We start from the raw sequence: 22,344 nt of genomic DNA on the forward strand, positions 1-22,344 counted from the left end.
GAAGTTTAAATAATTTCTAATTGAATATAAATGTTTTGCAAAATATTTAAAAATTAAATGTTGATGCTTTAAAATATTAAACCAGCTTTGTGGTTGACCCATTTAAAACTAATTGCTAAAGTTTTGGATTGTTACAAGGTATTAAAAAAAATGATGAAAGTTCAACACTTTTTCTTAAATCGAATTATACGCTTTTCCTCTTCTTTTAAAATCTATAAATAGCTTGTTCTATTTATATTTTTATTCTTTCATTATTTTTTTAAGACATTAGAGAATATATACTAATTGTTAAAAGAAAAAAAATTCCTAATTGTGATTTTCTAAAAGGAGATTTATTTTATTTACCGTGTGGTAAATAAAATAAATCTCCTTTTAGAAACTCTATATATATGTTTCTATAAAAACTCTTTATGAGATATAATATAAGCTTTTTTTTTCTTTTTTTTGATAGTTTAACATTTCTGGCTCTATAGGTTACTGCAATACTTTTTTTCTATTAAAATACATGATAGAATAGTTTAAACAATTTTTAACAACTGGGTGCTTTTCCTAGCAGATTTGGACTGAGTATTTTTATTGTGATTCTACCACCACTAGAATGGTTACCATCCAAAATTTGTGAGCTTTTTCTTCTCTTACTCAAGAGTTTTTTTTCTTTTTGATTAGTTTGACCAGGGCTAAAAAACCTCAATTACCCCAAGTATGTATAAATATATATAAATATATTCTTTTTTTTTTTCATCATTTGAAATTAAAATAGCTTGAGTGTTTTAGCATAAGAGTTGACATAATATCTGTAATATATATCTTTATGATGAACTATAATTTACTATAAAACAGTTAAATACCCCAAAAAAGATTTATTATATATACTTTTATTTTTTAATATCATTTTTATGAATCAATCTTTATTATAAATCAAATGTTACAATCTCGCTGCAAGTATATCAATCTGCTATACTGTTGTATTGATTCTATTCTAAATAAGTAGAATTGTTTTAGTGCGAACAAAATATTCAAGCTTCGTTTGATAAAAGAGGAGATTACATATTTACTGGAAATGCAAAAGGAAAGGTATTTATATAAGTTTTAAAATGCTATTTATTATTTTTGAAAAATAAAAGAAACAAATTTAAGAGTATTATGTGTTATTTTGCAATTACTAAGTTCTCTACTTAGTTTATCATGGCTGTATTGCTATGTGAATCTTTGCTTTTTTTTTTCAGAACTAACTGTCTGTATCTGTATACAGGGATTATCTTATTCCAGATATTTCCAGTATTCCAAATATTTCTCTTAAATTTTATTTTTTTCGGGTATCTAAATAGTTTTCTGGAAATACAAGTTAAAAATATCTTTATCATCAAATAGTTAAGTGTAAAGGTATTGTTCATCAAATACTCTATGCTCTAATTAGTTAGATTAAGCATTATTTGTACACGTACAACTATTTTTTTTGTTATTTGTACGCCTATATTTGATTTTTTTTTTTTTTTAAAGTTTAATTCAGTTTAGTAATTTGTCATATAAATTATATCAATTTATAAACTCTATTTAAATAAATATTGAAATATTTTCTTTGTATATAAAAGAATGTTTGATAAAACCTAAACCCTCAGTAGATGTATGTACACTTTACTGTGTCTATCCATATTTCAATCAGTTGATGTATGCGTATCACTCCACTGTGAATATATTTACATGTACACTTTACTGTGTCTAAACATATTTCAATCAGTTGATGTATGATGTATCACTCTACTGTGAATACTCTAGTGGGAATGGGACATAAAAAAAGATATCTTTCAAGCGTCTTTTGAAGGTTCAAAAGATGTCTTTATTTAGGTCCAGTGCCCATTGGTACTGAATAACAGTCAGTTTATGTACGGATTGATGCACTTATTCTATGAAACTTAGGGAAAAAATATAAACAACAATAATAAAAAAAAAATTTTAAAAAAACTTTAAAAAAAAACAAGTTAACTTGAAAAATGTTAAATTGTAATCTTGCCAGACACGCCTCTTAAATATATCATTGCAACACCCACAGCGCTACGCAGCTGTTTTACCAGAGGCGTGGTGGCCCCAGAGGCTAAGCGGGATTCCCGCATGGGCTTTTCACTTTTTCATCTAAATATGGGCCTTTTGGCAAATCCTAATTTTTTCTACATTTTAAAGAAATTCCAGAATCATTTAAAATATTTATTTTAGCACAAATTAAATTTTATTAATCACTTGATTTCAAACTTGATTTCAACTTTGAGCGCAACTATATTAGTATTTTGCATAATAATAATATTGCTCTGAAAACAAAGTAGATGTTTTAAAACGTATTATGATATTTTTTTCATGAGAAAAATAATGAACCCATAAACAGTTTTTAACAATCCTAATGTTGACAAAATAAATTTAAGAAAGTCCGCAGACTCAACAATAGTAATAGCTACTATTATTGTTGGACTTAAATTAACTTAATTTAAAATTTAACCCCAAAACATTTTGCTTAAATGAATTAAATCGCAATACAATTACTTTATAGTAATTGTATTGCGTTTTAATTCATTTAGGAAAAATATTTTGGTGTTAAATTTTAAATTAGGTTTTATATAAATGAGGATCGAACTCATGTTTTGCATTTTTGTAACCTTTCGAAACTGATATAAACTTCTTTAATAATAAATAAAGTTTTTTATTTTTATACAGTTTATATTATTGTAGGTAAATAAAGAAATCACTCTGTAATATCCTGTCCTCAGACAGATTTAAAAAAGGATGATGAACTGCTAAATGAAACTACATTATAAAAACTTTTATGTTTAAACTATGTCAATAACAGCACCATTTTTAGAGCGGCATTTTAGCTGTTGCGAGTTTATCCTAAAATGTTAAAAAAAGTAAAAACACCAAATTAAACAAAAGCATAAACTAAAAAGAACTTTTTCATAAAATAAAAAGAATTTCTTAATTTTCAAGATTTTCAATATTTATTTTAGAAAAAAAATTATATATAATTTAAAAAAAATTAATATTATTGCACAATAAAATAAATATCATTATATAGTAATAAAAAAATTAAAATCTTTGATTTTTAATTTTGTGTTTAATTTTGTTAATTTCGAATTATATTTTATAGAATATATTTTTTTCGGCGATATTTCCTAATTTTGTTCTTTGAACAATAAAATACTAATCGTATTTGCTTACGGTAAAGTTGTGTTTTAAGAAAATCAAAACAAAAACGTGGTCGCTACATCGTGTTGTTACCATTTTTTTTTTGCAGTATTACAAACTATATTATTAATAACAAATAGTATTATCTCAACTTGTTGGTTTGTATTAATGATTTATTAGAATAAGGTCAGTTATTATATATATATATTTTTTCGTATGGGCCTTTACATAAAGCATATATGGTTAAATCCCGCATATATAGGCCTTTTAATAAAAATCCTGCATGGGCTTTTTAGAGCCACCACGCTCCTGTGTTTTACTAATTTGAAAAATTAACATATTTAACATTTTCGTGTTTAAATAATGTTGATATTATGTAAATATTCTTAGTCACAAAAAATGCTTTTTTATATCTGGAACTTTCCAGATAACAATTGGTGTTAATACTTCAAAATTTATTATTTTAAACTCAACTTTTAAATGATTTTATTTGAGAGTCTGTAAAATCATTCTAAAGATTTTACTTAATACTACTCTGCTACTCTGAGTTGTACTGTTTTAAAATGATTCAACTTTATTATGATTTTACAGACACAACATTTTGATTGTTTTTATTTGAGAGTATGTAAAATCATTTAAAAGATTCAGCTTATTACTACTCTGCTACTTAGACTCTGAGTTGTGTCTGTTTTTAAATGATTTATATATACTAGCAGTAAGCAACCCGTAATACGGGTTAGTAATAAATAAATAACAATTTGATTTGATATATTATCTGAAAAATATAAAATACAAATTCATCTATTTGGGCTGCCATTGTCCCGGTTTTTTCACTGAAGAACGCTATAAAAGTTTTAATTAGTTTAGCATTGTGCTCTCCTCCATAAAAATTGGGACAATAGCAGCCTTAAGCTTATATTGGTCTTGACATTTAGTAAAGACCGCGTAACTTTAAATATTAGGTTGTTTTTAATAACAGCAAGCACCAGAAAAGAAAAGCCAAGTACAACTTACCAATACCAAAAGAAAAAAAAAAGATTATCTCAAACTACAAAAGCATTATTTTACAGATTTATTATTGTATTTTAGAATAAGTAAGTTATAATAAAGGGAGCATTATTTTTTATATTTATTATTGTGTTCATGAATTAGCGACTCGTCGAACATTTGTTAAACATGGTCAAAATCAATTATGGTAAAAAAAAAACATTAGAGCTTAGTAATAACAGAGTGTTCCAATAGTGATGTCCTTTATTAATAAACTTCCTTTAAACAGAGGAGGATACTGTGTTAAAAAAAAAGTTACAATAAGTTATTATATTAATAAATTAGTTATTGTTTTTAATGGCATTGGCAAAAAATAATACCCCAAAATAGCTATAGCACAATTAACCATTAAAGAAAAGGCTTCTTAATGTTATCACTAAACAAAATTTTTTACCTCAATAGTTTAGAATCCCAACTTCTTCTTAACTGTGAATAATGATTAACACAGTAAATTTCATATCATATGAATTTGTTTCTCCGCGCAGCGGCCTTGTTCGTCGAGGTTCGTGTTTCGGAGTTATAGAGTTGAGAGAGGGTTATAACCACTATTGAGTAGCCTCCTCATCTGTAGTGGCCTTCATGGCCTTGAGGAGGTGAATAAAAAAAAAAAAAAAAAAAAAAAAAAAAATTTACTAAATTAAAACCATGTTTCAACAGTAAGTAAACTAATAAAGCAATGACAACTAAAAAAAAAAAAATACAATTATGTTTGAGCTTCAAAAAATATATAAAATCATTTTATTTTAGGATAATCATAACCAATTATTTGAAAATATAATAAAATTTGATTCGTGAAAAAATGTGGTGACTAATGTTAGAACTAAAATATATATAACAAATCTGATAATAGTCTATTTTTTTACAGTCATAAAAAAAGTTATTATAATTTTTACCTTATCAGTTGTGACATCGTAAAATATCTGAAATTATTGAGAAACAAAGTTGAGTATAATAAAAAGTAGATATACATAAGGTTGAATTTTAATTAAAATATAAATTATAGCACTTATCTGATGGGTCTAAGAAATTATAATTGGTAACTTTGAAAGAAAAAAAAAGAAAAAGATATGTAGCTTAACAAATTCTAGTATTTATATTTTGATACTGATTATAGTAAGATTTATACTTAGTCTTAGTTCTAAAGTGTCTTAATTAAAAAATAATTAACAGAAACCAAGACCACCCAGCACTATATAGTGCCAAGTAATATCACAACTTAGTAAGATCTCTTGACTGGCAATGATAATTAAATAAAAATTACAAAAATAGTCTAAAGTGGTAAACATATCTACAAAGTAGTAAACATATCTACAAAAAGAAAAATCAACAAAAACCTGAAATCCTAATAACAAAGATATTATTTGGTAATAAAAACAAAAACGCAATGTTGAATCTTACTTAGTTTCTATCTATAAAACAATTTTATTTAACTACTTAAAAGAGAAAAAAAAAAAAAAAAAAATAAATATGCCTCATGTTAAGCAATGTATTTAAAAAAAAATCAAATGCAATTACTTTAGAACATATATGATATATATGTTCTAAACATATATGACAATGTCAGTTAGTATATTTTATATAAAGTAAAAAAAAAATGGAAACATTTAAGAACAAATTTAAAAATCTAAATATATATTCGGATACCTTAAAAAGAAGCAAAGCACAACATTCTTTTGACAACTTCCAACATAATTTTTTTTTACTTTCTACTACTTTTTCTATTTTCTATACCTTATTTTTTTTTATCTAAAGAAAATATACATATAGATATAGAGAAATATAAAATATACTCAAATATACTCAAATTTATGTAAATACACTTACATGTCCACAAATAACAGTCTTAATTTATTTAAAGAAAAGGAAACAGACTATAAGAATTAGAAAAAATATGAATAACCAACAACAAACTAACATTTATTTAAATTTTTATTGTAAAATTAAACAATGAACAACATCAACTCAACTTGTAACTAAAAATGTATCAGCTCTAATCGCCTTATAGACCTTGCTTGAAAGACCACGTGGAGTAAAGAAATGCTTTTAGAAAAGCCTAGAAAGTTCTTTATTAAAAACCAAAGTGAAATGACACTACTATTAAATTAGCGTATTCATATTAAGATTAAATATAGAAAAACAAACATATAATAACACAATTATATCCTAAATCACAATTCATTCATGCAAGAGAAATTATTATACATTTATTGAAAATCCAGAAACATTTTTTTCAAAGAGCAAAGGTTTTAACAATACTATAGATAAATTTTATTTATAATAAAATATTGTCATGGCTTTTATCCCAATTATTAAAAGCATGTGAAAGCAAGAAACTACTCATAAATATCTTTTAACGCTAGACCCCATCTAAGAATTATAGTAACTTATATTTTCAATATTAACATCTATAACACAAAGCTTTAAATTTAAAAGTACAATTTAAAAAAAGATTACAATAAACTAATTACTTAATAAAATTTGAAAAAGGTTTTATATTACCTATCATTTCAAGCTACTAAACATTATCTACCTAATGTCTACTTTAACATTTTTAACTCGTACCATAAAAGGTCATGACTTTATGAATTGCTTACTGCTAGACTACACTTAGACCTAATGCAGTAACACTGCTTGACTGGTAAGGTTGACGAATCTTGCTCTAGATCTAAATCTCAAATATATTGTGTTTTGTAGTTATACTAACTATAAAACACAATATTTTTTTTAATTTTATATAACATATAAAAACACCTCATTTAACAATCATGTACACATTAGATAAAATACATTTCATACTATTATAAAAACATTTATATAAACACACTTATAAAACAACTATATAACATATATCATCACATACACGTATTTATCAAAAACATATATGCAAACCTTTAACAACTATAAAACAACATTTATTAGCATCAATTATTTTTAATTTAACAAAGAATGCAGACTACAATTCACAACATTTGAAGGAAAAAGATGAAACCATTAAAGAACAAAATCAAAAATTTCTAATAAACAAAAATACAGATACCTTAAAATGAAGCATAGCACAACATTCTTTTGACAAATTCCAGAAGAATTTTTTAAAATTTTTTTATTCCTCATTATTTTTCCTAAGAATATAAAATATACATATAGATAGAGAGAAATATAAAATAGGTTGAAATAAACGCAAACTTATTTATATAAACTTACATGACCACAAACAACAGTCTTATTTTATTTAACTTTTCATATTAAATACATAGATATTTTATTCTTATTATTCTTTCTACAAAAAATAATCTTAATCTATAAATAATCTAATAATCTTAATCTATAAATAATCTAACTTCTTCTAAAAAATGAAAACAGGCTATAAAAATTAGAAAAATAAAAATAAACAACAATAAACAAACGATTATTTAAATTTTTATTTTAAACAATGAACAACATCAAATCTTCTTAAATATAAAAGTATAACAGCTCTAATTAGCTTGCTGACCTGACTCGAAAGACCGCATGGCACATATATAACCGCGCATAAAAAAAGTCTAAAAACTTTTTAAAAACTAAGAAATAGTGTATTTTACAGAATACAGAACCGTAAGTAACAACACGAACAATATATATAAGCGAAACTATGCGTAACTATGCGCACTAATAATATTCATTGCGCTATTAATATTTATATATATATATATATATATATATATATATATATATATATATATATATATATATATATATAAATGTATATACAATTTTTATTATTTTTTGAACAATATAATAATAACATTATTATTTTTTTGGTAGTTGTTAGGTAACATTGTATCCATAGCAACAAAATAATGAATATTTTGTGTGTTTTTTTAGATTAAAACTTCATATAGACCAAGCACAGCTTCAAATGCAAATACTGTAATAAAATCAATTGAATTTGCAAGACGAGGAAAGTAAGTACTAATTACGTAATTAATATAATTAAGTTAGTGCAAATTATTATTTCAATTATTTTCGTTACAATCATATAATATTTGTGTATTTAAAATATATAAAATTAAATATAATTTGTTTATACTTCTTTAATAATTAGCAACTCATGTTAGGACATTCATGTGATATTTAAATGTTTAATTGTATTGAGACAATACTACCTTTTTTATCCCTGTTATGTTTTATCTCTGTTATGTTTTATCCTTGTTATGTTTTAATAATATTTTTTTATTTAAATGTATATCACATTTTACTTATGTGTATTTTTAACCAATTTTGATTGAATTTTGAACCAATGTGAATGTGTTTCATTGTTATTTAAGTGTCCTTGATTTTGTGCTTAGATAATTCTAATTTTTTATACGTGTTCTTGATCTTATCGTAACTTTGTTTTTGTAACTGAGGCTTCTTTGTTTCTTTACTTTACATTTTACATCCAAATGTTTTGTATGAAACCTCTATAATCGTTCCTGACAATTCTTAACTTCATCAGTTTTTGTTTATTATTATTTTTCAGTTTTATCTATTTTATGACAGATTTTTATACTTCACCAAGGATAAGGAACTACTGCAGTCAAGAATTTCTTAATTGTTGTTACTACCTTTTCTTAATTTTAATTAATATTAAATATAGTTTTTTAACATAAAAAAATTCTTAATTGCAGTGGTACATACATTAATTGATATAGACACAGATGCAGAAGAGCGTAAATACATCAACCAAGGGTTTTAGGTAAGGCAGGAAAATTTAAAAAAAAAAAAAAGGTTTTTTATATTTTTCTGGTCTTGCTTTTTAGTTATTAAATAAATCAACATAGTATAGAAAAACTTTCTGACTATCATGCAAGTGTATAAGTATATATATTTACATACACCCAATATATACCCACACCTTTAGTTAATGTTGTGACACTCCTTTCATATTCTCCCTATTTAATCAATCAATGTATGTGCTAAAATCCCATAGCTGTCTATTTGAGTATGACATTATTGGTGTGTATCTAATGCTGCATTGATACATTTATTATTTATTTATTCAAACATTGATACTTGATATATTAAGAAAATAATGAATTTGTTACTTAAAATGGTCTTAAAAAACAAATTTTGTCTTTACCTGCTATCTCTTAAAACATATTGGCAATAGTGTTATATCCTAATCAACATAGGTAGAAAGTGATATGCACTGATCTGGTTACTGACAGTTTGGTGTTTACTTCAATAGTTCGGTAGTGATATCGCCCTAGTTAAAACTGCTTCAAAATTATTTCTATGGTATCAATATAGCTGATTTGAAGCGCTAATGGTAAAAATAAATCTAGCGAAAATTTTTTTTTGTTTTTGATATTTTTTTTGGTTTTAATGTTGATTACTATTTTTTTGCTTTCTATGTTAACATAGATAGAAATATAGATTGACATAGATAGTAAGATAAAAAGTGGTATACACAGATCTGATCATCATATTGATGGAATGTTTATATGTTGTTTAGCTCATTTTTGATAAACTCCCAAGATCGTGTAATCCGAGTATTTGATTGAGATGCTGTAATTTTCTGTAAAGATGGGCAGGAGCCTGAGCCTACACAAAAACTTCAAGATCTTGTTAACAGTTCCGAGTTCGATCCCCACCACGTCCCTGGTAGTACCACGCTCAACTTGTTTCTCCGCGCAGCGGCCTTGTTCGTCAAGGTTCGTGTTTCGGAGCTATAGAGTTGAGAGAGGGTTATAACCACTAATAAGTAGCCTCCTCGTCTGTAGTGGCCTTCTCGGCCTTGAGGAGGTGAATAACAAAAAAAAAAACAGGTAATTTTCTTGTTAACAGGTAATTTGTGACACATCATTTAAATTTTAAACCTTAACTTGATCTGATGTACATTTATTTTATTTCAATTTAGAAATATTGTTTTTCAAACTATTGTTAAATTTTCTAAAAATAAAAAATCGTTCTAATATTGTCAATTTAAAAAACTTCTACTTATACAAAAATAACAAAAATACAAAAGAAAGAAAATTAAAATAAAAATATCTTACAAAATAAAATGCTAAACACTTTATATTTAAATTATAAAGTATATTTTAGTTTGTCATCTGTAAGCAATAACTATTTTAAAATTTAGCTAATGTGCAAATCACACTTTAATCTTGTTTCAGAACATTGTGGAAAAAATGTGCTTTTTCTGGTGATGGAGAGTTTATTGTAGCAGGTAGGATATCGTCTAATGGACAGGTAAGATATTGCCTTGATTGACTACTTCTGTAAATATGTGTTAATATATTCGAAGATTTCACATATATTTAGACTTTTTAAAATATTTTATAAATTACAGTGTTGTTTAATCAACCAATAGGAATTGTCCAGTTATACTTAACTACCAGGGTTGAAATTTGACTCAGGCCAAGGCCATAAATATCGCTGGGGCTGGGTTTATGACCAAAGCTGAATAAATATTGATACATTCCAAAAAGATGTTATTTTTATTAGAATGTTGATATTTTATATACATATACAAGATATATAATATATATTATATATATATATATATATATATATATATATATATATATATATATATATATATATATATTATTATTATTATTATTATTTTATAAACATCAATTAATACGAGTTTCTCTCGATACTAAATTTATTTTTATTTTTATTAAAGAAATTTTCGCTGGATTGTTGTGACCAGCGTCTTCAGCTTTAAACTTTTTTTTGTTTTGTTTTGTTTTTTTTGTTTTTTTGTATCTGATTTTTAAAACGGCAGTTTTATTTTATGTCAATGGGATGGTTTCATCTTTTTCTGACGTAAGTGCGCCATAAATGGTGTCCAAAATTTTGTTGACACATATTGACCCTCATCTAAATTGATACCGTTTTGTTGAGGGGCACATTGGTGGTACTGTATTTCGAGTGCCTCACGAACTTTTCTATCAAACTTTTTAGCATCAACTTTTAGAGTTCTGCAACTGTCCCAGTTAATTTGTTGTGAACAATGTCTCATGTGTGTAGCTAATGCAGATCGTTCTGTTTTATTTCCTATTGTACTGTTTTTGTGTTGCTGCATACATGTTTTTATTTGCATTTTTGTTTCACCTATATACTTTTTGTTACAATGACGTTTAATAAGGTAGACTCCTGGGTGGCTGTTCATTTGTAGTTTAGATTTATTTCTTGATGTTAATATTGCTTCTAGGTTCAGGTTTGATTTAAAGACCGTTTTATATCCTGCCTTCCTAAACACCTTACGTAATTTGGGAGACAATATTGGTACCCAAGGTAATGAAATTGTTGGATACGTACTGGTGATGTTTTCATTGTTTTTAGTAGTCACTAGTGATTTTTTGTTCTTTCGTTTTATTTCTTTTATGATTTTTATGAGATTAGATTGTTTGTAGCCATTTTCGACAAATACTTGAATAAGGAATTTCAGTTCATTTTCTATATGTTTTTGACTGCATATATTAAATGCTCTGTGTACGAAACCCTTGAATATTCCATTTAAAATTTGTGGGTCATGGTTTGATGTTGCCTTAACTTGAATGTTAGTAATTGCATTTTTCCTGTGTATTTTAAATTCATATTTACCACTTTTGTTATTTATTATGGATATGTCTAGAAAATTTTGTGTTTTGTTGTCATTTTCAAATTCGATAGTATATTGTATTTTTTTGCTGTTGATTAAGTATTGTCTTAAATTGCTCAGCATGGGCAATGTTAAGGACTCTAGCATGACTGTCATCTACGTATCTATAAAATGACTTTAAATCAATAAGTGGGTTGTTTTTCAGCGCTTTTTTCAAGATGTTGAAGAAAAGATTCAGCTAAAACTACCATAAATGAAAGACCTATTGGACCTGAATTTTCAAGTTCGTGTATTTTATTGTTCCATAAAAAGTATGGTCGGTATAAACATAGTTCTATCAGAATTTTTATTTCTTTTATATTTAATTTTGTCGCTTTTTTAAAATTATCACTCACCTCCAATAACCTTATGAGTACTTCAGCAGCTTCTTTAAGAGGAATTGATGGGTATAAGTTTATAACGTCCAATGATACCTGAATTTCGTCACTGGATATGTCCCACGATTTTGCTTTTTCTACGAATTGTTGTGAATTTTTTAATTGAATTTGAAATTTTTAATATATATATATATATATATATATATATATATATATATATATATATATATATATATATATATATATATATATATACATGTATATATATATTTATATATATAAATATCATCATCATCATTAACTTCATCATTGATTTAGCCTCCTTTGATTTATTCCCTATGCTGTTTCTCTAGTATAAAATCTCAAGAATATGCATTCTTAAACTAAGGTTTTTTCACACCGTTATGAACTCTTCATATTTTCTTATATTTAACTCTACCTTTTTCTCCTAAAGCTGCTAGCTCTCTACATGCTATTTATATCATCTGCATCCACAATGCTCTTAATGTTTTCTGAGGAGCCGCATCTAATAACTCAATAGTCTCAATCTCTGTCTAAGAATATGACTTAGTGTTCATGTGTGTGTGTATGTATGTGTTGTGTTTATATTCACTTTTAGGATTTCTAAATTTTTTTCTTAAGATAAATTGTGTTGAGCTTCTAGGTTGACAACAAGTAAAATCTATTTTTAGTTTACATAGTAATAAATTAAGTTCTGTCTATAAATAAGGAGAGAGCTGATTGTGACATAAGCCTTAAGGTGAATTTGTGTTTGCAGTCTATGTTAATTACCTAAAAATAGGTTATCAAAATAGACTGAAAAGACGACTAAATTTAAAAGTAATGTACAATAAATATTATAGTAATTGGTTTTGACATGTTTCATAGGATCATCAAGACAACATGCTTTGTATATTTGGGAAAGAAGTATTGGCAGTTTAATGAAAATCTTACATGGAACCATAGGAGAGTTGCTTGCAAATGTCTTTTTTATTATTTGTATTAAGTTGTTAAATTATTTGAATAATTGAATGATTTTAAATGATTTGATACAAACCATCAATGTATTATGGTAACATCAACAATCCTAACAATGTTTTTGTTTTTATATATTTTTTATTACCTTTAAATTTTTTTCTGTTTGTTTATTTACTTTTTATTATACAAATTCATTACTATCAAGTCTTATGTTTTCAAAGACTTTAATTAAGTATTTTTCCATATATTCCATGTTGGTTGTTACGCTGCTGAACAGATTGTGATTAACAGATGGTTCAAAAGTGAGTCAGAACATTTCTGCTTTTCTACTTTTTGTAAAAAGACACAAAAAGTAGAAAACCAGAAATGTTCTGAGCTAAATAGCTGACTAATCAGCAACACAAGAAGAAATCTTTGTTATTTTAGACTGTATCACTTGTAAATAATTTTTATTCCAAAATAACGTAAAAAATATTAGTTTAATTATTAGCATTGGGAACAAACTTAAATTTTTGAAAAAAAAGAAAGTAAAAAACAGTAAAAGAAAAACTTAAAGAGTGGCAGAACAGTTATCACTATAAGATTTTGCTTATCAAAACAAGTTTTATTGTGATAACTGGGTTTTAGTTTAACTATTCAAGCATGGAAATATGAAAGTTGTGTAATCATTTTAATATTTAAAACTGAAACACTATTTTTTTAAAAAAGGTCTTTATTAAAAAACTATTATAGTTAGAGTCCAAACATTAAAATCAAAAGTTCTGTGGTTTTATGGCTTTTCCATATCTTAGGTTATAATTTTATTTAAATACATGTTTTTAAAATCTTTTTAAATAACTGTCAATCAGCTTGAGTGTGAATTTTTTTTTGTTTTTTTTTTAAACATCTTCGCTTCCAACAAGGCTGCAAGCAACCACTATTTAAAGATGGAAGTTACTGGAAGAGAAAAGATGAAGATTGTAGAGCAAGATAACGATTGACGGACGACTCAAAGGATTGCAAATTATATGAATCAGGAAAGCAAGATGAAGGAAGCAAATTTCTAAGAACTGATGTTCGAGGAAAAAAACTAGACGAATAAGCGTTTTTGGAGCACTTAGAACAGTCACAGAAAAAGGATGAGACTTAATTTTGCTCTCCTGTGCCATCTGCTAAAATTCATTCTTGTGTTGAGTAACACAAGAATGAATTTTAGCAGATGGCACAAGAGACGCTAGCTCTTTAGAGCAGTGCCCATTATAGAATTTGTAGAAAAGAGACAGAGAAGCAACATTACAACGATGTGATAATGGTTGGAGGTTGGTTGAAAGAGCAGGTCTAACTATGTTTACAATATGTTTTTGCACCTTGTCTAAAAGAGAAAGGGCATCAATAGAAGATCCACCCCAGATATGGTAACAGTATTCTATACAAGGCTGGATTTGACATTTATAGAGATAGAGAATAGAAATCCGAAGTAAGAAAGTATCGAGCTTGATAAAGAGATGCAACCTTAGCAGATGCTAATTTTGCAACTGATTTGATATATGGTTTCCAAGAAAGATCAGAAGTAAGAGTTAATCCTAGAAGATGAAGAGTAGATGACTCATTGAGTATATCACTGTTCATAAATATAGGAAGATCTAACTTATTGCAATAACGATTGACTGAAAAAAAATTGTGTTTTATCTGTATTCAAGTTCACCAGCCACTGTGAGCCCCATGCTGTAGCAGAAGTGAGATCCTTTTCAAGCTCAAATGCCCCCCTCCAAGCAATCAGAGAGTGTTGGCTTCTTATCACAACAAAAATAAATTGTAGTATCATCAGCAAGCAATGCCACCTTAGATGTGAGAATATCTGGAAGATCGTTAATGTAAATTAAAAAGAGTATAGGGCCAAGGATAGAACCTTGAGGAACCCCTGAAATTATAGAATAAGAAAAAGAGTGCTGTCCATCGAGGACAAGTTTTATACTACAATGGAAAGGAGGAATTCAATAATCTTAAAAATGTTGCCAGATACACCATAAGAAGAAAGTTTATGGAGAAGACCAGCATTCCAAACTTTATCAAAAGCTTTTAAAATGTCAAGAGCGATGGCCTTAACCTCTCCACCTTTATCTAATGCATGATAAAACCTATCGGTTATTACCATTAGCAAATCAGCTGTAGAACGAGATGATCGAAATCTATATTAATGGTCAGAAAGTAAGTTATGAGATTCAAGATGAGAAATTAAGTGTTTGTTAATTAAAGATTCAAAAACCTTGCTTATGATAGGAAGAAGACTTATGGGACGGTAGTTAGACGAATCAGGTCGCTCTCCAGAATATTTGAAGATAAGGATAACAGATGCCGGTTTCCAGCAGGCTGGAAAACAAGACTCAGATAAGCACTTGTTGAATAGTTTTAAGAGTATACACGACAGCTCCGGAGAACACTTCTGTAAGACAATAACAGGTATTTTGTCCGGGCCACAAGCTGTAGAAGAGTCTTGTCAGGAAATCACTTTAGATACAGAAGCTGGAGTGATATGAATGTCAAGCAATGGATCAACCATAAGGTTGATCCATTGAATATATATAACCATATAGGTTATATATAACCAATAAATATAGGTTATATATAACCAATAAATATAGGTTTAACTAATAAATATAGGTTGGCAATAATAGGTAGCACGCAACTCAATCAAGATCAAGAGATATCAAGATATTGATGAAAAGTTTTTAGCAAACAATTCAGCTTTGTCTTTAGGTGAGGTGACGAAGTCTTAACCATACAAGAGAGGTGGAATTAAAGATTTTCTCTTATTATTAATACTATTAAAGATTCTCCAGAAGTCATGAGAGCGACTTGCGAGTGGAGAAGGTAAATGATTAGGAATTGAGAAAGGCAAAGGTTGTGGACTTTAATGCCTGCATAATCACTAACACTAGACCCAAGCCATTCAGAGTGGTGAGCCTTAAAGTCACCGACAACAACTATATTAGCTGATGGATAAAGAGTGAGGGCTTGGTCAATATGATCAGAAATAACATCAAAAAGATTTTGATGTTATTTCATGTTACATCAGTTTTGAGATGAAGTAGAGCAATATAGAACAAAGAGAAAGGCGATAGAGTAAAGTGGTGCTAAAAAGTGTATACCAAAGCACGTGAAAGAATAGTCTTTGGATTCAAACCTAGTTTCACAACAAATGGGTGAATTTTTACGAATTAAATGCTTAGGCCAACCATGTGACTATTGGAGTCTTATAATGAAATAAAGGAAGATAACCATCAACACTAAGATCACAAGATAAGACAGCTGAACTCAAATTAGTCTCACAAAAAGCAAGTAGGTCTGGTGAACTTTGCAAGAGATAAGACTCAACAGAAGAAAAGTTACTTCGATTATTAGTGAATGATAGGTTTAGAGAACTTGGTGATAATGGTTTTTTGTGTTTTATAGTTTTTGGTACTTTATTCATTTTTAAACTTGTTTAAGAACATGATTCAAAGCATAGATAGTACTCAGAACACTGTTTAATAGCCCAAGCAATTGCCTCATTACTATTAATAAACTCTAAGCCATAACAAAGGGCTCCAAATGTCCCCTCCGCAATGTATTAATAATACATCTGTGCCAGCCTAATAGATGAAAATGGGGTGCAGGGGTGGTCAACAGATAGAATCTGTTTACTCCTTAAGTCTTTGACTAGGAGGCCTTCTACAAAACAGTAGCCAGATGCATTTAACATCTCTAGCCTTTACTCAGCCAAGACCCCCAAGGCCGGGGGGTGTTTTAAATCGGAGTTGGCATCTCGTAGCCTTTGCCTAAAAAGGCGTATCCTACAAGGCAGCAGGACATGAAGCAGATTGTACTGGGTTACATGTTACCAGTAGCAGGATAACCTGACCTGTTATAATAGTTTATCAAGTGAGTCAATTTTTTAACTAATTTTTCTGAATTTGAGGACTGCATCATCAAAACTAAAAGATAATAAAATATAAATAGCTGGTATTTATTTTCAAGGGTTTCAAGAGTTTATTTATAATAGCACATGGTTGACTTTCTTATGGTTGACTTGCTTATGGATAATCACCATTTTTAAGGTGCCATCATTATTGGGCATTCTTTACAGCATTATACAAACTTTATTAAAAAATTTCTTTAATAACTTTCTTAAGACATTAGCGTTAAACACCATCTTTATCAGTGTTAGAAATCAGATAATCATTGACCAGGATAATTATATTAACAATTTTATAAACATCATGTTTCAAATCTAAATGACTGATGACTGTCAATTTAAATATATAATTTTATTTGCACTTTTTTTTTAGTTTTTTATATTTGCAATTTTTACAGCTGTTTAAGTTATTTAAGTTTATGATATATTTAAATATTTAAATATACTTTTTGCAAATTTTAGTGGCATCCATTTAGACCAATAATATGTTCTGTTGCAAATGGACTTGTTTTAATATGGTCACAAACTCATGTAGTAAGTTAAATTTAATTTTTCTTTAAGTTTTTTTATTTTCTTTTTTATTTTAAAAAAATTTAAATTTTTTTTTTCAAGAGAATAATAATTTTTTTTCATTAAAATTTATGAATAATTTAAATTGAAGTTTATAAATAATTTTTAACTTTTTGTGTAAATAACCTTTATTGATTTTACTTTAATAAAATACTGATTTTTATTTATTTTATTGTTTTTAGGAAAATTGGTCTGCATTTGCTCCTTATTTCAAAGAACTTGATGAAAATATTGAATACAGAAAGTGAATTTGATCTCTCAGATGAAGATAAGGAAGAATTGAATAATCTAAATAATGAACAACATGAAGAAGTTGAGGTTTATTCAAGTAATTGTTACTGTGTTCAGAATATTTATTACTGTGCTGAAATTGGTGAAATTAAAAAGTTAGTTATGTTAAAAAAAGTTTAATATTTGCTTCTTTGTTGTTCTCTGCCAGTGGACTAATAATCAAAAATCATAACAAATTCATGAGGCTGGTGCTTTGATAATTTTCTTTATTTAAAAGTTGTGGAAAAAAGTTTCTTTTTATAAAAAAGTTTATTTATAAAAAAATTATAAAAATGATAAAATTATGCAAAACAAAACTCTAATTAAAAAATTTTTTTTTCTCAATACTTATAACCAATTTAAAAAAATATTTTTAAATACTTTTAAAAATTCAGTATAAACATTTTGTTTTAGTTTTTATCGTTAAGTTATGTTACTATATGTTTTTTACTACCAACTGTCATGCATCATTGATTTTGGCCAACACCTTTTTAATTGTGTTCAAATTTACATCACTCGTAGTAACAAAAAAAAATAGAAAGTAACATAATGATAGAAATCAAATAAAATTATTAAAATTGAATCTCTGAAATTAAAGCCATAAAAAATTATTTAAAAATTATGACGATATTATGGCGTTTTTGGAGTAATTGTTTAGCTTTATGTGAACAAAGATTTAAGCAAAATCTCTCAAATTTTTAGTTACATAAAGCTGAGCAGTTTACTCCAAAAACGCTGAGTAGTTGCTCAGCTTTACATGAACAAAAATTTGATCGAAATTGGTTAAATTTTTATTATCGTAAAGCTGAACAATTACTGCAAAAACGCTGAAGAAAGACAAATGGTTTTTTTATTCACCCAATCTAATAGATCAGTCGTTATCTTTTTGTTGTTGTTTAACATTGAGCTATTTTTGTTTTTTGTTATTGTCACTAAAATCAAAATGTCTCATTCAAAACCAAGTGCAAGCAGTATACATAAAATTGAAGATGAAAAAAGAATTTTTTAGTCAAAATGGGAAGTGCTATACTTTTTTACAAGCATTAATGAAAGTATTATTTGTCTGATTTGTCAACAAAAAGTTTTGTGTGTTGAAAGAATTTAATATCAAGAGGCACTATAAAACTCATCAGGAAAAATTTGAATTTTATCAAAAAGATAAAAGGATAAATTAAATGAACTAAAAGCCTAACTAAAAAAGCAACAAAATATTTTTCATTCTGTGAACAAATCAAATAAACTCGTAGTCAAAGCAAGTTATAATCTGGCACATATAATTGCATCTCATTCCAGACCTCTCACTGATGGTGATTTTATCAAAAACTGCCTAATTGAAACTCCAAAGATTCTTTGCCCTGAAAAAATAAAAGATTTTAACAACATAAGTTTTTCAAGAAATACAGTTGCTGAGCGTGTAAATGACATAGCAATAGATTTGAGAAGTCAGGTCACAAAAATCTGCAAGGATGTTCAGGCCTTTTCGATTGCTGTTGATGAAAGTACGGATGTCAAAGATGTCTGTTTTTATCAGAGGTTGCAATTTCAAATATGAAATTACAGAAGAGCTTCTGAAGTTGATTCCGATGCATGGTATAACAACAAGTGTAGACATTTTTTTGGAGATTGAATAAATACTAGACAAGTATAAACTTTCGATTACTACACTTGTGTCAATAGATGGAGCACCCGCTATGATTGAGCACACAGATGGAGCATGCATATGATTGAGCATACAGATGGAGCACCCGCTATGATTGGTTTTAAGAAGGGCCTTGTTTGTAAATTAAATGAGAAAATTGGCAAAAAGGAAAATAATTTTTATTGTATCATTCACCAAGAAGTATTATGCGGAAAAACAATTGATCTTGATTATGTGATTAAAAGAATAACATCTGTTGTCAACTTTATAAGAGCAAGAAGACTAAATCATTGCCAGTTTGCTTCATTGTTGAATGAAAATGTCAGTGAGTATGAGGATTTACCATATTACACTGATGGTTGATGGTTATCATGTCACAAAGTACTCAAAGCATTCAATTTATTTTATTATTTTGTTGTGTGAAATAAATAATGTAAATAAAGTTGTGTGAAATAATATAATGTAAAATTAAACTTCTGTTGTTTTTTTAATAATATTGCAATGATTTGATAGATTTTAAATATAATTATAATCTTGTTTACTTCACATCAAATCTTAGCAAAAGGACAGTTTGGGTTAAAGAGTAACACTTCATTCATCAGAAAAATAAGTATTAGCTTGAGTGGCTCTTACAACATTTCCTTAGGCTAAAGAGGCTCCCATACCAAATTGAGCTTGACATGCCTGACCTATACGGTAATATCTCTATGTAAACTTTTTACGAACAAAACAAACTTCTCTGGAAATATCTAGGTATCTAACTTACCATGTCTCTAGAAATACAATGCTAAACTTGTTTATCTACAAAGTTTCTCAAGTTTTTTGTATTGTATTTAAAGGGTTTAAAGGAGTATAATGACAATTTCAAAAAAATAAATCATGCAAAAGTATATATATATTTTTGTTTTTGCTGAAAATTTAATGTTAAAAATATCAAAATATTCAATTGTTAAATATATTAATGTTAAAAACCAAAGGACCTTAGAATTTACATTTTTTAGATTGATGTCATATCAATAGACAAACCTGTATATTACAGCAGTGATGACGATGATGATGAACCAGAAAGTGATTTGTTGTCAGGTTTTTTTTTTTTATCATCAATGTTAGATTTTCATTAATTAATTTGTGATGTGTTTTATACCCTAGTAATTTATATGCAGCATGTATGCCTATTATTAGGAGGTGAGCAGTTGACATCAATGAAAAGGAGTTCAATTTCAGACTTACCTGAGACAAATGAGCCTTCTTTGAAAAAAGCCAAAGTCACAGATGTTTCTATAAATGGAGATATTTATGACTACAAGAATGTAGAAGCAGGTAGAACATTTTATAACTACAAGAATGTAAAAGCAAGTAGAATATTTTGAAACCATAATAATCTTTGGTATAAATAATAAAACATATTCTGAGTATTAATAATAAATGAAAAAAATTTGTTTTCATTTTTTGAGAACATGAGCATTTCAAAATTTGATTATTTCAAAACCTTTTTGAACTATGCGTTTTATAAAACCTCTTTATGTGAAATACTTTGTAAATTATTTTTACCTATTACTTTGTTAAATTACTTCATATGTTTGTTTAAAACCATATGAAGTAATTTAACCCTTCTTTGATTTATTGAATAAAATGGGTTTTTATAATTAAGAGCATAGCTTCGTTTATATAAATTTATAATAAATTTATAATTGCAAGAAAAAGTCTTTACGGTTTGGCCTTTTGGATGAGTGATGTTGTGTATGTATTAGATTCGAAAACAAGTTCTTGAACTAAATCAATACTATACAGTCTGTATACTGTAGAATTGTCATTATTGTTATATCTTAGAGAGTAAGCTGTTTGACTCAAGATGTTTGACTCAAGATGATGTTTTCTCAAGTTGAGGTCTTTGATGCTTGTTAATTAAAAACTTAAGGCTTTGCTAACAATATAGAGAAGACTGATTGAACAATAGTTGTAGGGATCAAAGTCTTTTCCAGATTTGGAATCACGGTTTACATTTTCCATCAGACAGGAAGATAAGATTCAATTACTGAATAGTTCATAAGATTTATTTACTGAATAGTTCAGAGAGATTTGAAGAAAGGCCACTTATGATCACTTATATAAGAAGTAATGTTCTCCGGACCTCAAACAGTTGATAAGTTTAAGAGAGAATTAACTTTAGCAACAAAAAAAATATAAAGGAAAATTGTTTTGCAAATAGTTCTGCTTTATCTTTGGGAGAGTCAATACGATTGGATAAATAAGAGACGGAATTTTAGACTTAAATATTTTCCAGAAGTCTTTATAACCTAACTTTTAGGATAAAATACAAGATTTGGTGAAATGAGAATAATCGGGCTTTGCATCGGACTTTTTTTTTTTCTTGCAATGCAAGTAAAAAAAAAAAGCGACCACACCTGCCTGAATCCAGGTAATAATAAAAGATGTGTAGTTATCAGTGGGAAGATAAAATTTATAAGCATGCGGGCGATTACTTAAAAAAATAAGGAAAGAATTCTTTGTCATCTTTAGGATAGTATGAAGTAGGTTTAGTAAGTTCTGAGGAAAAAGATAAAGATAAAAGTTTTAAAGATTCCTACTTTAAGGTGACAATTGCAAATATTATTATATAAAGCGACATTGTTTGTTTTTTCACGCAATAACGTTTTATAATTACTCCTTTAAGCATAAGTATGAGAAAGCCATAGGGCTTTAGTTAAAACCAATTTAAAGAGAATATCACACCTGCCTATATCCTGGTGATTACGTATTCTGAAGAAGAAAATAGTTTTAAAAATAG

At 27.3% G+C, this 22,344-nt stretch overlaps 1 pseudogene; it reads left to right on the forward strand.

The window, feature by feature from the left end:
• LOC136073998 (retinoblastoma-binding protein 5-like) overlaps window positions 1–19,469 on the forward strand; it is a 19,631-nt pseudogene extending 162 nt beyond the window's left edge.
• Window positions 19,470–22,344: the final 2,875 nt, after the last annotated feature.

The sequence above is a fragment of the Hydra vulgaris genome, chromosome 01 (genome assembly GCF_038396675.1).
Source record: "Hydra vulgaris chromosome 01, alternate assembly HydraT2T_AEP".
In the NCBI taxonomy this organism is placed as follows: domain Eukaryota; kingdom Metazoa; phylum Cnidaria; class Hydrozoa; order Anthoathecata; family Hydridae; genus Hydra; species Hydra vulgaris.